Genomic DNA, 12,557 nt, shown 5'->3' on the forward strand with positions numbered 1-12,557 from the left:
TGAAAGGTGAAGTAACTAGCAAAAAGGCTACAGAGAATGTATGGCAGAGCTGCAGGCAGAACTGGGGGAGATCAAATTTCCCAACTCCTTATTTATTTATGAACTAGATTCCAGGCCTATATGTCTTTTCATCCCTTCTGCTCAAATTAAGCAGATGTCCTAATGGTCAGAGTATTGGTCTCAAGCCCTAGCATAAACTTCTCCCCAAATGCATGTGTACTTTTGAACCAAGTAACAGTAGTTTGGAGCCAGAAGAAATAGGACAGTCTGTGAATGAATCACAGCAGGTTGTAGAATTGTGTTGCTAGAGAGACAGTACTTGGATCATTCCAAACTTTCTCTGCTGTTCCTACAGCAACAGAGACCATACAGGCCATTCTTCTGTTTCAACCTGTATCTCCATACTGAGATGGATAGCAGATCATGCTATGCAGACATTGTAGCTGCTATCTATGCTCCCCTTAGATCACAAAATAGATGGTCTAAACTGACTTCTGGTGCTTTGCATACAACTGGTAATGCAATTGCTAGGTCATGTGAGGGGGAAAAGACACCTATGTAGGTCTTGAAGCCAGTTGTTTGACTTGCAGTTAGCAAGTCAGTCTTACTGTGATGAACTTGACAGCTGGAAATAAAGTCAGTCAAGTATAATATACAAATAATTTAAATGTGCTTTTTGGCTTTGCAATCCTAGGTTTGAGATGCATGCCAAAAGTTATAAGCTCTTTGAACAGAACTTTAAGTGTATGTGGCTGAAGCTCTTCCTGCAAAAAAATTCCCATGCACAGAGCTAAGCTATGGAACTCCTTCAGAGCTGGACCATGAGATAGGAGCCCCCCCTCCAAGTTGTTGTGCATTGTGATTGCTTTGAAAGCTCTCGAGTGACACTGAGACAGTTGGATCTTTTTATTCTGGAAGAGACAAGACTGAGGGGGCATCTCATATATGCTTATAAATACTTAAAGGGTGGGTGTCAAGAGGATTGGAGCAGTGTTGTTTCAGTGGTGCCCAGGGACAGAACAACTTGAACATTAGAAGTTTCATCTAAACATGATGAGGGAACTTCTTTAAGGGTGATGGTGCACTGGAATAGGCTTCCCAGGCAGGTGGTGGAGCCTCAGTATCTGAAGATGTTCAAAACCTGCCTGGATGTGTTCCTCTGTGACCTTCTTTAGCCATTCTGTGGCTAAAGACCTACCATTCTGTGATTCAGTAGGGTAGGATGTGTGCCCTCCCAGTGCTGCTTTCTGCTTCCTTAGTAACCTGTGCTTGTAACTTCAGAGGAATGGGATTCTCTAGTGCAGTGGCAGCTGCAGAGAGAATGTGAGGTGTTGCTGGGTATGATTAAATGCTTGCCTTCTGTCTATGATATATGTTTCAAAACCTCAATATTTGTTTGAAGTTACTGTTATCTGGTTCTGCAAATATGACCTTGCAGCTACAACCAAGGAATTGCATACGTTATTTGCCTCATGTAAGATAGTACTGTGGCTTGTAAAGTCCTAACCATAGCGTTCCTCACTGATTACTTTTAAAAGACTCTGCCAATCTGCTTATAGGAAGCTGTGGCAGCTTTATCTTTTGTTACAGAAGAAGGCTTCAATCTGTCCATGCTATGAAACTGTTCAGATTGCATGGTCTGTCTCACATGCTCTGTAGCACGTGGTACCTTACCTGAGACTTTCACATATGCTGCGGGTCTTAACCACTGGAGAGCCTTTCTAAAGAATGAAGTGTTCTGGAAACAGCAGGTATTTGTAAGGGGAGGGAAGCATTTAAATTCTCCCTGCTAAGTGTGTGACAACTGACTTTGAGATCAAACTAAGTAGGAGCTCTTGTTGATTTGCATCACGATGCCTCTTTGGTACATAGTACGTGTCCCCTTCCTGGAAATGTTCACAGCCACGTTGGACAGGGCCTTGAGCAGCCTGGCCTAGTGGAAGGTGTCCCTGCCCATGGCAGGAAGTTGTAACTAGATAATCTTTAAGGTTCCTTCTATGATTCTGTGATACTAATTTTCTCAGCCTCAGAGGGGCTGAATTTAGAAGTATCAAGAGGCAGAAAGCCACTAATTTAAGATCTTCTCATTAAAATGTTATGTCATTGGCATCTTTCCTTGCAGAAATTGTCACAAAATGTGGTTTAATTACTTGAATGGTGGATGATCAGTTGCTGACTACATAAACAGATCGTTAAAACTCCCAAAACACTGAGTCATAGTAAATGTGTAGGTGATAACACGGAAGACAGTTTGTTGCAGTGTGCAAGGCATGTGTCACTAACACTTGACAAAGGATGATCTTACTGTCTTGTGGTGGGTGTGGGTTTCTTATACTTGTTTCTACTCTTCAGTCGGTAGAACTAAGGAACTGCTGTTCCGAGAGCAAGACTAGCCTGTGGTAGCACCCAGGGATCAGCTTTGTTGCCTAGGTTATTTGTTTTGACAGGCTTCACAGTTCTCACAACTTTGGTTTGCTTTAAGGATTAATTTCTTCTCAGTATTTACTGTTGCCTCTCTGGTGATGGAAACCAGATGTGGATGTTAGAGCCTGACTGGTTTGACTTCAATTTTTCATGGATTTGAGTGGGAGTAGGCAGTTATGCCATGCCTCTGGAAGTCAGGCCAGATATCATGAATGTTCAGTTGGTGCTGTAAACACATGTAATTAGCAGCAAGCTAGGGTTGGGAGCCTCTGAGATACTTTCCTGGCCATGGTGAGTGGGGAGAAGGGAGGGTAGCAGAAAAAATAGCAGAGAAGAAAGAAAATAAGAGAATTCTAATATATGTATTTTTTCCCCATCTCAAAAAAAACCAAACCAACCCACCAAAAATGAGTTTGTCTGCCTTTATTGAAATTTTTTGAGGAATAATTGATTTTTTTTGATACTACTGTAAGCAATTTTTAATCTGGTAGTGTTATTAAATGCTGCTTTTAAAGTGGGTGAGGGTTTTGGGTTGTTCTGTGCTTTTATTTTATTGGTTGGGTTTTTTGGAAGACTTTTCTCTGGAGATGAACAAATCTTAAGGTTTTATAATGTCACTTGAGGAAGGAAAAATGTCTTGCTTGCAAACTTAACCTCAGGATTTTCTGTCTTTACTGGAACTTGGAAAGCTTGAGTCTATTTTTGATTAAGTGTTTTTTGCTTTGGCAACTGAATATAGAAATCATGAAAGTCAGAGATACTTTGGAAATTAAATTACATCTGGAAGCCCTGTCTCAAGATTCTGAACTTACTTTTTATCTTTTTTTACACTCCTGATACTGAAATAATTCAATTTAATAACCATGGAAGAAGAATCCTTTGAAAGACTTATGTGATGTTCTACTGTAATGAAGAAGGTAAAGGTGAAGGCATAAGCTAATGGAAAAAGGACCCTTGCATCAAAAGTGTGGGTGTTCTGTTTGGGGACTCTGGTTTCTATTAATAACTCTCAAGGAAAGTTGAATGTTTTTCTACAATAAGAATGCCTGTGGAAGGAAAGAACAAAAAAGTAAGTCCTTCCCTTGCAGTGGAGGGGTGGGTGGAAAGAGTCAAAATCAAATGAACATCGCTCAGAAAATTGCTTTTATCTGATGGGCTTGTTGAAGAATTTTGGAATGTGAAGTGCCAAGGAGAGTGTGGAAAATAAAGTAAGAGGCTTAAAACCCCCCACCAACTAAAAACCCCAACAAAAGCAGTTTGACTGCAGTGTAATACCAGTTTAAAAAGGTGGTCAGTGTCAAGAAATACAGAAAGAAACAAAACAAGTGATACAGTGAAAAGTAGCATTTTTCATAGCAGAAGAACAAGTGAGGTTGTAAAAGATTTTGAGTTTTTACAGACCTGGATTTGTTTTTTGTGAGAGAGCTGTGGGAGCATGTGAGAGTATGGAGAGTATGTCAAGAATATGGTAAATGTATATATGACTCAAACCTGCACCGAAGGGATGCAGATACATATTTGTTGCACAGATATAAGTTGACATACTTTGGGGTCCAAGACTAGTAAGAACTGGATGAAAGATGTCTTGCATTTATAGTTGTTTGAGTGCTTATTCTGCCTTTCTTTGAAGGCTCATGTTCAAATTGGGAACATTTAATGGGCTTGCTAATCAGATAACTATGTTTTGGCAAGCTGATGTTTAAGGTCCTCTGGCAGTTGCTTCATCTCCTGCGTTGTGTACTTGGTACCTTACCTCTTCTGAAGAAAGCTTGTCAGCTGTGCCTCCAAGTGCTTGAGCTGTGAAGGAGAGACATCTTGGCTTTTGACATCACAGGAGGAGTTTTAGATTCCTTTTTGTTTACTGGAATGAAGCAGTCTGCCAAGGAGGATGAGAACTGAATAAATGCTGTAGGTCTCCAAAGAGAATAAAAATATTAAATGCTCTTACATGATTTTTTTCTGAAATGTTGTAATTTTAGTCTAAATAACTTGTACTGCATTCATAACACTGGTATGTTTGTTTACCTCTCCAGAACATGTGCCTTATTTTTAGCCCTGTGATAGGAATGATTATACAGAAGCAGCATTTAAAAATAAGGAAACCCTCCCCCACTCTGTAGTTGTGACTGTCCCTTGAATGTGATTAGACTAAAGTGTTTCTCTTTTTATGCTGAGAATCTATTGCTGCTGATGCAGCTTCAAACAAACCAGTGGGGTAGATCTGGCTGCCATCAAGTTTCAGCCTGTTCTGAACAAAGACTGCCAGTTGATGCTCTGTCTAAATAAGCTTACCCAACTGCAGCATTGGGAAATTCTATATAATATGAATTTTACACGTTTAAATCATGAGTTTAGAATCTGGATGTTAATAGACCAGGAAAAAAAAAATATTCAGTCACTTTTTTTTTAGTTACTAGAAACAAAAGCATTAGCAATACAATATAGTTCAGAAAATCAGGTGTAGTTGGTTGAATGGTGGTACCCTTCTAATGAATGGGTAGTTTGCAGCTTGTGGAATAAGGTTTAAAAGACAGCTCAAGGAGATGGAAGTAAGCTGTTTCTTTTCTGCCGTTGTGGTTTGCTTCCAGCTCTGGTTCAGTGTATTTGCAAACAAGCAGTGGTGTAGCACTGTCTTTTTTAAGTCTGCTACAGGGGAGGTTGTAGCCAGGTGGGGGTTGGTCTCTTCTCCCAGACAACCGGCAATAGAACGAGGGGACACAGTCTCAAGTTGTGCCGGGGTAGGTCTAGGCTGGATGTTAGGAGGAAGTTCTTCCCAGAGAGAGTGATTTGCCATTGGAATGGGCTGCCCAGGGAGGTGGTGGAGTCGCTGTCCCTGGAGGTCTTCAAGAAAAGCCTGGCTGAGGCACTTAGTGCCATGGTCTAATTGACTGGCTAGGGCTGGGTGCTAGGTTGGACTGGATAATCATGGAGGTCTCTTCCAACCTGGTTGATTCTAAGACAGGCAAACATAACTGTACAGGATGTGAGCATTTAATAATATATTTAAGTCATTAGTAGCAACTAAGGGTAGAAATTCTCCAGGAGTTGCCTAAGGGTGTGTGTGAAATATTTGGGACACATACTTGCCTATCCAAAAACGTTAGAGTATTCTAGACAAGAACAGCTTTTCTGCTACTCTGACTACTCTGGAAGTTGTATTTTCATGTCATCCAATGTAGCAGATGGTTATGCACTAATTGAGTTTTGTTGAGATTCCTTGGTGGTGTTGGCAGCATTTTAGAAATTACACTGAATAAGTGGTTTGGTTTTTTTAGGTAGTGCTTTTTTATTGAAGGTGCTTGCAGAGTCACTGAAACCTACACTTAGAATGTTTGGGTTTTTTTTGTTTTGCCTTGTGTGCATTTGTTTTACTGCAAGCCTTTAAAGCCCTTAGGGAAATGACAGCTGAGGTCACTCAGGACTTCAGCTTGCTCATATGACCTCATAACTTCTTTTCTGCTACGTCTACCCACCTGGATTCAAGGTATCACCCTTCATTCAGAATGAGTGGAGGTGTGTGATCGTGAACCATGCTGTATGTAGGTCTGATGAGTTTGAAGAAAAGACATGTACACCAGTCCAACCTTGTAGAAAAACAGAATGCAAAATTATGTATGGTCTGTCTTTGAGAATAGTTCATCCAAAAATGGTAGGAGCCATCAATATGGAAATGACAGACCAGAATTTGCATTTGATTTCTGAAGTAGAAAAGGAAGGGATCAAATTAGATATTCCATAGGAAAAATAGATTTGAGGCAATTGCTTGGTGGGTGCTGTTTTCCATGCACTAGGGCTACTTGCAGGTTTAAGATGAGAAGTGTAATTTATTCCAAAACAGTTCTTGTAATTGGCTGCAGTCACTCCTGCATTAACTATGTAACTACTACTATAGCTTGCTTAAAATGCTACTTCAACTTTTCACTGTAGTCTGATCCAAAATATTTGTCTATCTTTCTTTGTGTTGCTGAAAAGCAAGTTACACCAAGAGGAATTATGGCCAAAAGGATTGTTTGGTTCTTTCATGACCTTTTTTTCTGACCAATATTTGGGGACTGTTACTAAAATCCAGATTAGTGATGTCAAGAGGCCAGTTCTGGCAAAGGAAGGAGGGAAAAATGCATCAGAGATATACCATTCTTTTGCTTCTGTATTTGCTCCTTTCATACTGAGTGGTCTTGTGTGGGAATTTGCAGGTGATGAAGATGAGTTCAGTAGTAGTGTCTTCTACGTACTTTATTGTATGGATGAGTCTGGCCCCTACCCCCAAAAAAAAGGTAGATTTTTTGTGGTTTGTCATTCTCTTTCTGTTTATTAAAACGAGTTGAGTAAATCTAAAGGCAAGCAGTTTTAATTTTTTACATTACTTTGGCACCCTGCTGTGAAACATCAGGCGAAGGAACAGATGTTCTTAACAAATAATGTTGGCTAATTTTCACACACATGCTGTAGGAAGAAATATGAGTCAGATTAAACTTCTGTTCAGGAAGGAATGTTTGGTTGGTTTCTCTTTTATCCAAAAGGAAGTCTTCTTGACTGACCTTTTAATTGCTGTTGCATCATGTTGGTTAGTAAACTGTTGAAACTTAGACAAAGTAGTTACTCTACATTAAACTGACAAAGTGAGCAAAAGGGTAACTTTGTGCTAGGAGAGTGACAAATTCACTTCAGTTGAAGAATCTTAAAATAGTAATTGCAGAGTTTGTATAAACAGGCTTGTTTTATTTCTGTTAAGCTTGCTTCAGAACTTGACATATCACAGGAGATTTTCTGTTTTGGGAGGGTTTGTGTGTTGTTAAATCCTTGTGCAGTAGATTGAATTACTAAAACAAAAACAAAGTCTTGCTTGAATGCTGCATGTTTGAGGATCCACAGCTTTTCCCTAAAATGAAGAGAAGCTAGGCACTTAAGACTCTTCTAAACTTGGTTAGTACTAGTGTCTCAGAGGCAGAGTAAAACATGGGCTATGGCAGAGGAATTAAGCATAGTTTTGCTAGTAGATGCAAAGAAGTTATTGTCAGCTATGGACGGTATTGATGAGGATGCTGAATAAACTGGAGATTTGAGCATCTTGCCTCCTGAAACTCTGGTTTCTTTAGTTTCCAGTTTAGAGTTGAGGAAGATACTTGTCAGTGGATGTGTCCAAATACTTTTTGTTTATGTTATTTAAAAATATAAATGTTTGTTTCATTCAAATTCAGAGGTAGTTGGTAGTAATATGGATGAGTATATATGTGTGCTAGTTTGAGCCTAGCTAGAATGTTTTGGTGAGAAGGTTTAGATCACAGGCTGTGAAAGTGGAAAAAAAACAATGGTGATGTCTAATTCACTCATAGGTTTGCTGAGAGGTATAAGAACAAGAATCCAAACATAGATAAGGTATTTCTTCTGGGGGAACTGGCTGAGCTGCATTTCTCTCTCTAGCCTCTCTGCCGTTTCTCTGATTAATCCACTTTGCTTGCTAACCCCCTGGCCAAACCTCCATTCTTCCTTGGGACTGGGGTAAGGGGTGGGGGGAGAAGGTGGAAGGGCCCCTCCTGGGGACTCAGGTTTCTGGGAGGGCTGTTATGTTTCTGTATTACCTTTTACCTTATGTATTTCTATATATACTGTAAATATCTGCTTGTATATTGTGCTAGCTGTAAATATAAGCTTCATTCAAATTTCCAGAGGTGGCTGAGTCTAGTCTGGGTGATTTCCAAAGTATGGGGGGGCGAGGAACTCCCAAACCATCACAATATGAAACAGAAACTTATCTGCCTTACTGCTGATTGCAAACATCCAGACTCGGATGTTTAGTCAGCTGGAGGTGGAGTAATCTTATAAAGAGCAGATGCACTTAAATCACTTCATGCTTGTGCTGCTTCTGAGACCTGAGTCACAGCAGTAGCCGGGCTTTGGCAGGGCCTTTCTGAGATAACTTTGAGTACTCTTACTGCGTTTCTGATCCAAAGAGATCACCAATATTTTTCTGTGGAGATCTGTCTCCCAATACCTTGCTGCTCTTACAGTACACGTTGGTGCCCTGTGATGTATCCTAACTTTGTTTTGTGAAGGCAGAAGAGTTACTTGGCTTTTCTAGTGTAACCAGTTCCTGCTGTTTGCATATGCAACTGATCTTGACAACAGAACTGCAGGCCATCTAAAGTGCCACCACCCACCTAGGTGCACAAAGAATGAGAATTTTGCCTCTTTGTGTCTGGCAATGTCTGCTTTAATGAGGCAGGCGTTCAGATTTGCATATCTGAATATAGGAGTGATTAAAATGGATTTCAAGACGTTTTTCTGTTGATTCTTTCAGCTTCCTCAGAAGGGCTGTGCTAGGAGAGGGATCTCTGTCTTCTGTGCTGTGAGTCAATAGCTCTACATTCAGCCAAATGCCTAAGGGGATTTTAGGAGGCTGGGCCTTCTGTGGGTGAGGTGAATGCACCATAGAGACACCTGCCTGTTCTGCAGTTCTGAAACTGCATGTGCAGTCTTGCAGCGGGGTGGGTGAAGCCAAGCGGAAGAGGGGCTACACAGCCCCTCACTGCTGCAGTGGCTTGTGGTCTGTGCAGGGTGAAGCTCCTGTGCAGCCTGCTGTTTCCTCTGGAGTCTTCCTCACTTGCAGAACAGTTCCCTACAGAAATAGCAATCAGAGCCTGACTTCATCTAGTTATTTGTAGAAAGTGCAAGAAGAGAGGTTCTAGGTAAGGCATATGGGAAGGGACAGCACAGGTTAGATGTATGCCAGCTGTTCTTTCAGGTCAGGCAGTGAGATCTGATGGGCATGCACAATGCTGTATCCATTGCCTCCAAGTGTCTACTCCTTGCTGAAGAACTGAGTTCTGGACAGCTGGCGGAGGAGTGGTAGTGTGTTCCAAGCATGGGAGCCTGGGTGTGCATGAAGCATTCCCTGAACTCCCTGCCCTGCGGGGAGCAGCCCTTTAGCAAGGGCTTAATTTCTAAAGCAGACAATGGACAAGTCTTGTGTGAGACTGTATTTGGGTCTGCACTGAGTTATCAAGTGCATGGCAGTAGCCTTCAGTAATGCAAAGAGGAGCACTGGACACTAAGCGCTCCTGTCTGAGCTGATGTTTCCCTGGTGATGGTATTTTCCTCTGCTGTCCCCTTTGGGATTTTTGTGAACTTGAACTGACCTGTGCTACTGCAGTCTGCCTTCCAGAATACATTTAGACGATAGTGATTTTTAGATTAGAAGTAGATGTTTCTACACTCCTCCCACCTCCTTGACCACATGCTGCAGCAAGTTTTCTCTAACTACTTTCTGCAGGATGTGTGTGCAGGTTCTGCAAGGCTGGTGTGTTTCAGTCTGTTCTCCAAGCTGGCATGCAAGCAAAAGCTGGGAGAATGGTGGCTTGGATGATGTCCAGCACTGGCTCTACACAAGTGGGTGAGAGGGAGGGGATCCATAGATGCTGCCTGAGTGTTGGCCAGGGATTTGTGTGGGTTGGAACAGGCTACAGGCTGTAGGCAGCAGGAGGAGATGTGTATGGAGTGTGTGTCTTCTGACTTTACGTTAGCTTCATGCCTCGGTTTTATTTCTGAAATGGAGCATATGCTTTGCTCCTCACTGTGTGTGTCAAACTTGAGATTTTTATATCCCAATCAGAGCTGTTATGAAAATGCTTTGGCTTCACAACTTAAAAATGCTTTAGCATGTTTATGTGCAGAAGAAGTACTGAATACTACAAAACAGTTGCTTCAGAATAAGCAGGAGATATTCTCCATACAAGCGTTGTTGTTTTTTGGGCAGGGCTGGGAGTGGTGTAGGATTTTAAAATGGCAAGAGGCTTTCTTATAATCAATGAGAAGTTTATCAGCTTGTTTCCCAAGGACCTTGTAGGAATAGCTTTAGCTGAACCCTATTTCAGTGAATTATAATGGCTTGTGAAATTGAGCTGATCAGTGTGATCTTAAGTAGGACACTTAGGAGTGTTCCACACCTGTTCCAAATTGAAATATTTTGGCACAAAAATCTGCCATATATTTTCCACTTTAGGAAAAAAAAAAGAAAGGAAAATTATCTTTCATTTGTTGAGCAACTTAAAGTTCTAAGGAGAAATACCTTTAAATCTTTTTAAGCATTAGGTCTTTGAGCTTGCTTTCTGTTCAGGGAGGATGTCAGATTAAAAAAATATTCACTCCAGAATTATATTTTTGCTTCATTTCTAAATTATATGACCTAATGTTAGCATAGTTCTCAGCATATCATATAATGATAAATTATGTTGTCTGTCAAAATCATAATTGTGACAACTTTGTGGGTTTTGCAGACTGTTTTCCAATCTGTGCTCCATCAATTACACAAGTTGTATGTCGGCAAAGCTCAAATATAAGACCTTCTTTCTTGATCTTGAAAGGATAAGGTGGCTGGTGAGGTGCAGAAAATGGCAGGTCATTTTCTGCTTTGTGAGCAGGATTGCAATTCAGCTGAGTTTATATCACACTCTGGAGTAAATAGATGTGATACAGACCTCCCTGGTCAGTAGCTGACCAAAACTGCTTTTCAGAAATGGAGAGTCTTACTGCCTTCTAGGTTAATGATGAGACTGATGGCCATGGTGGATCTAATGAGGACTAGTCTACTCTTGCGGTACTGTGGAACACAGTGCTTTGGATCATAGAATCAACCAGGTTGGAAGAGACCTCCAGGATCATCCAGTCCAACCTAGCACCCAGCTCTATCCAGTCAACTAGACCATGGCACTAAATGCCTCATCCAATCTTTTCTTGAATACCTCCAGGGACGGTGACTCCACCTCCCTGGGCAGCCCAAATCACTCTCTCTGGGAAGAACTTCCTCCTGGATGTACCAGACCTAGTCTTTAACATTAGTAGGAATAGGCTCAGAAGTACTTAATTCAGCCAGTTTTGTGATTCTGGGTGTCACATACTTTAAGTGGGTATCCAATATTTTATAAGCTGTCTACAATGAAGTACTTCTGAGAAGCTTCTTCCTACATGGGCTTATGGAAGTTACCAGTTACTGAAAAATAGTTGTCTAACATTTTTAAACAGGCTAAAAATGCCCATGCATTTTGGGGAGGACTAGGGACTCTGTCTGAATCCTTGTTTATGGGATATCATAGTGTCTGAAAAAAACACCACAACAAAACAACACAGTTCTCCTCTCCCTCCAAAACAAACAAAACCCAACAAAGTAATGACCCTCAAAAGACCAACTAACAAAACCAAAACAAATCAAAAACAAAAAACCAAAAGCCCTGCAAGCAAAAAAACCCCAAAATACAAACCCCACAAAACCAGGAAAACAAAAACACACTCCCACCCTCCAAGCAAAAATAAACCCAAACAAAACCCTGGCAAATACGATAGCTTAAGTATTTGCTCATGACCTGTATTTTGGTAGCCTTTCCTTGAAATCTTACATCTTCTGTTTCTAATGGAAGAAAACTGTAGTTGCACCAAATTCTTACTGGATGCTGCACTGCCTGCACGCAGATGCCACAGAATGAGAACTGCCTTTGTTTTTTCTGCTTGGTCACTAAGAAATAAGAAAATGTGTTTCTCCTTCAGCATCTGAAAATAAGAGGGGGGCTGGACTAAAGAAGCAGGATGTAATGATGAGCACACAGAGCTGTGCCTGCCAGTGGCCTGCTGGAAGAATGCCCTGTTGTTTATGGGACTTTCCTCTCCAAAGAGGTTCAGGGTGAATGAAGGAGGGTTTATAATGTAAGTAAAAGAGTCTTGGCTCCTTAAACTCTTCACACTCACACTGTGGCCATGAACTTGCTTCCATTTCCATGAGAGCATGGGAACTTTTGCAAAGTCCCAAGGGAATACAATGAGCCAGCTCTGGCAACAATTGTTTGCTGGGTGTTTTTGTGTGTTTTAAAATTAATTTATTGGTTGACATACCTCATATGACTTATGAATTAAATACAGCAGTGTGGATAAACAATAGCTCTGAATTAAGAAAAGAAGACACTGTACACATCTAGTCTCAAAGTGCACAGTGTACTGTACACAGTACAATAAGTCACCCGAAGTAGGTTGGTATTACTCTTCAGATCCTATGAGTTGCTGTTTACCTGTGCAAGTTTAATGGTTTTGTGTTCCAAAAGAAAGGAAAACCCAGTAATTTACTGCTAGTAAAACTTAGGGAGTGCTCA

General features: G+C 41.0%; 1 protein-coding gene across 2 annotated transcripts in view; it reads left to right on the forward strand.

Annotated features, from left to right (window-relative positions):
* Positions 1-12,557, forward strand: part of GRAMD1C (GRAM domain containing 1C) — a 69,032-nt gene that overhangs the window by 2,775 nt on the left and 53,700 nt on the right. The gene's annotated exons all lie outside the window — the stretch shown is intronic.

The sequence above is a fragment of the Pogoniulus pusillus genome, chromosome 5 (genome assembly GCF_015220805.1).
Source record: "Pogoniulus pusillus isolate bPogPus1 chromosome 5, bPogPus1.pri, whole genome shotgun sequence".
Classification (NCBI taxonomy): domain Eukaryota; kingdom Metazoa; phylum Chordata; class Aves; order Piciformes; family Lybiidae; genus Pogoniulus; species Pogoniulus pusillus.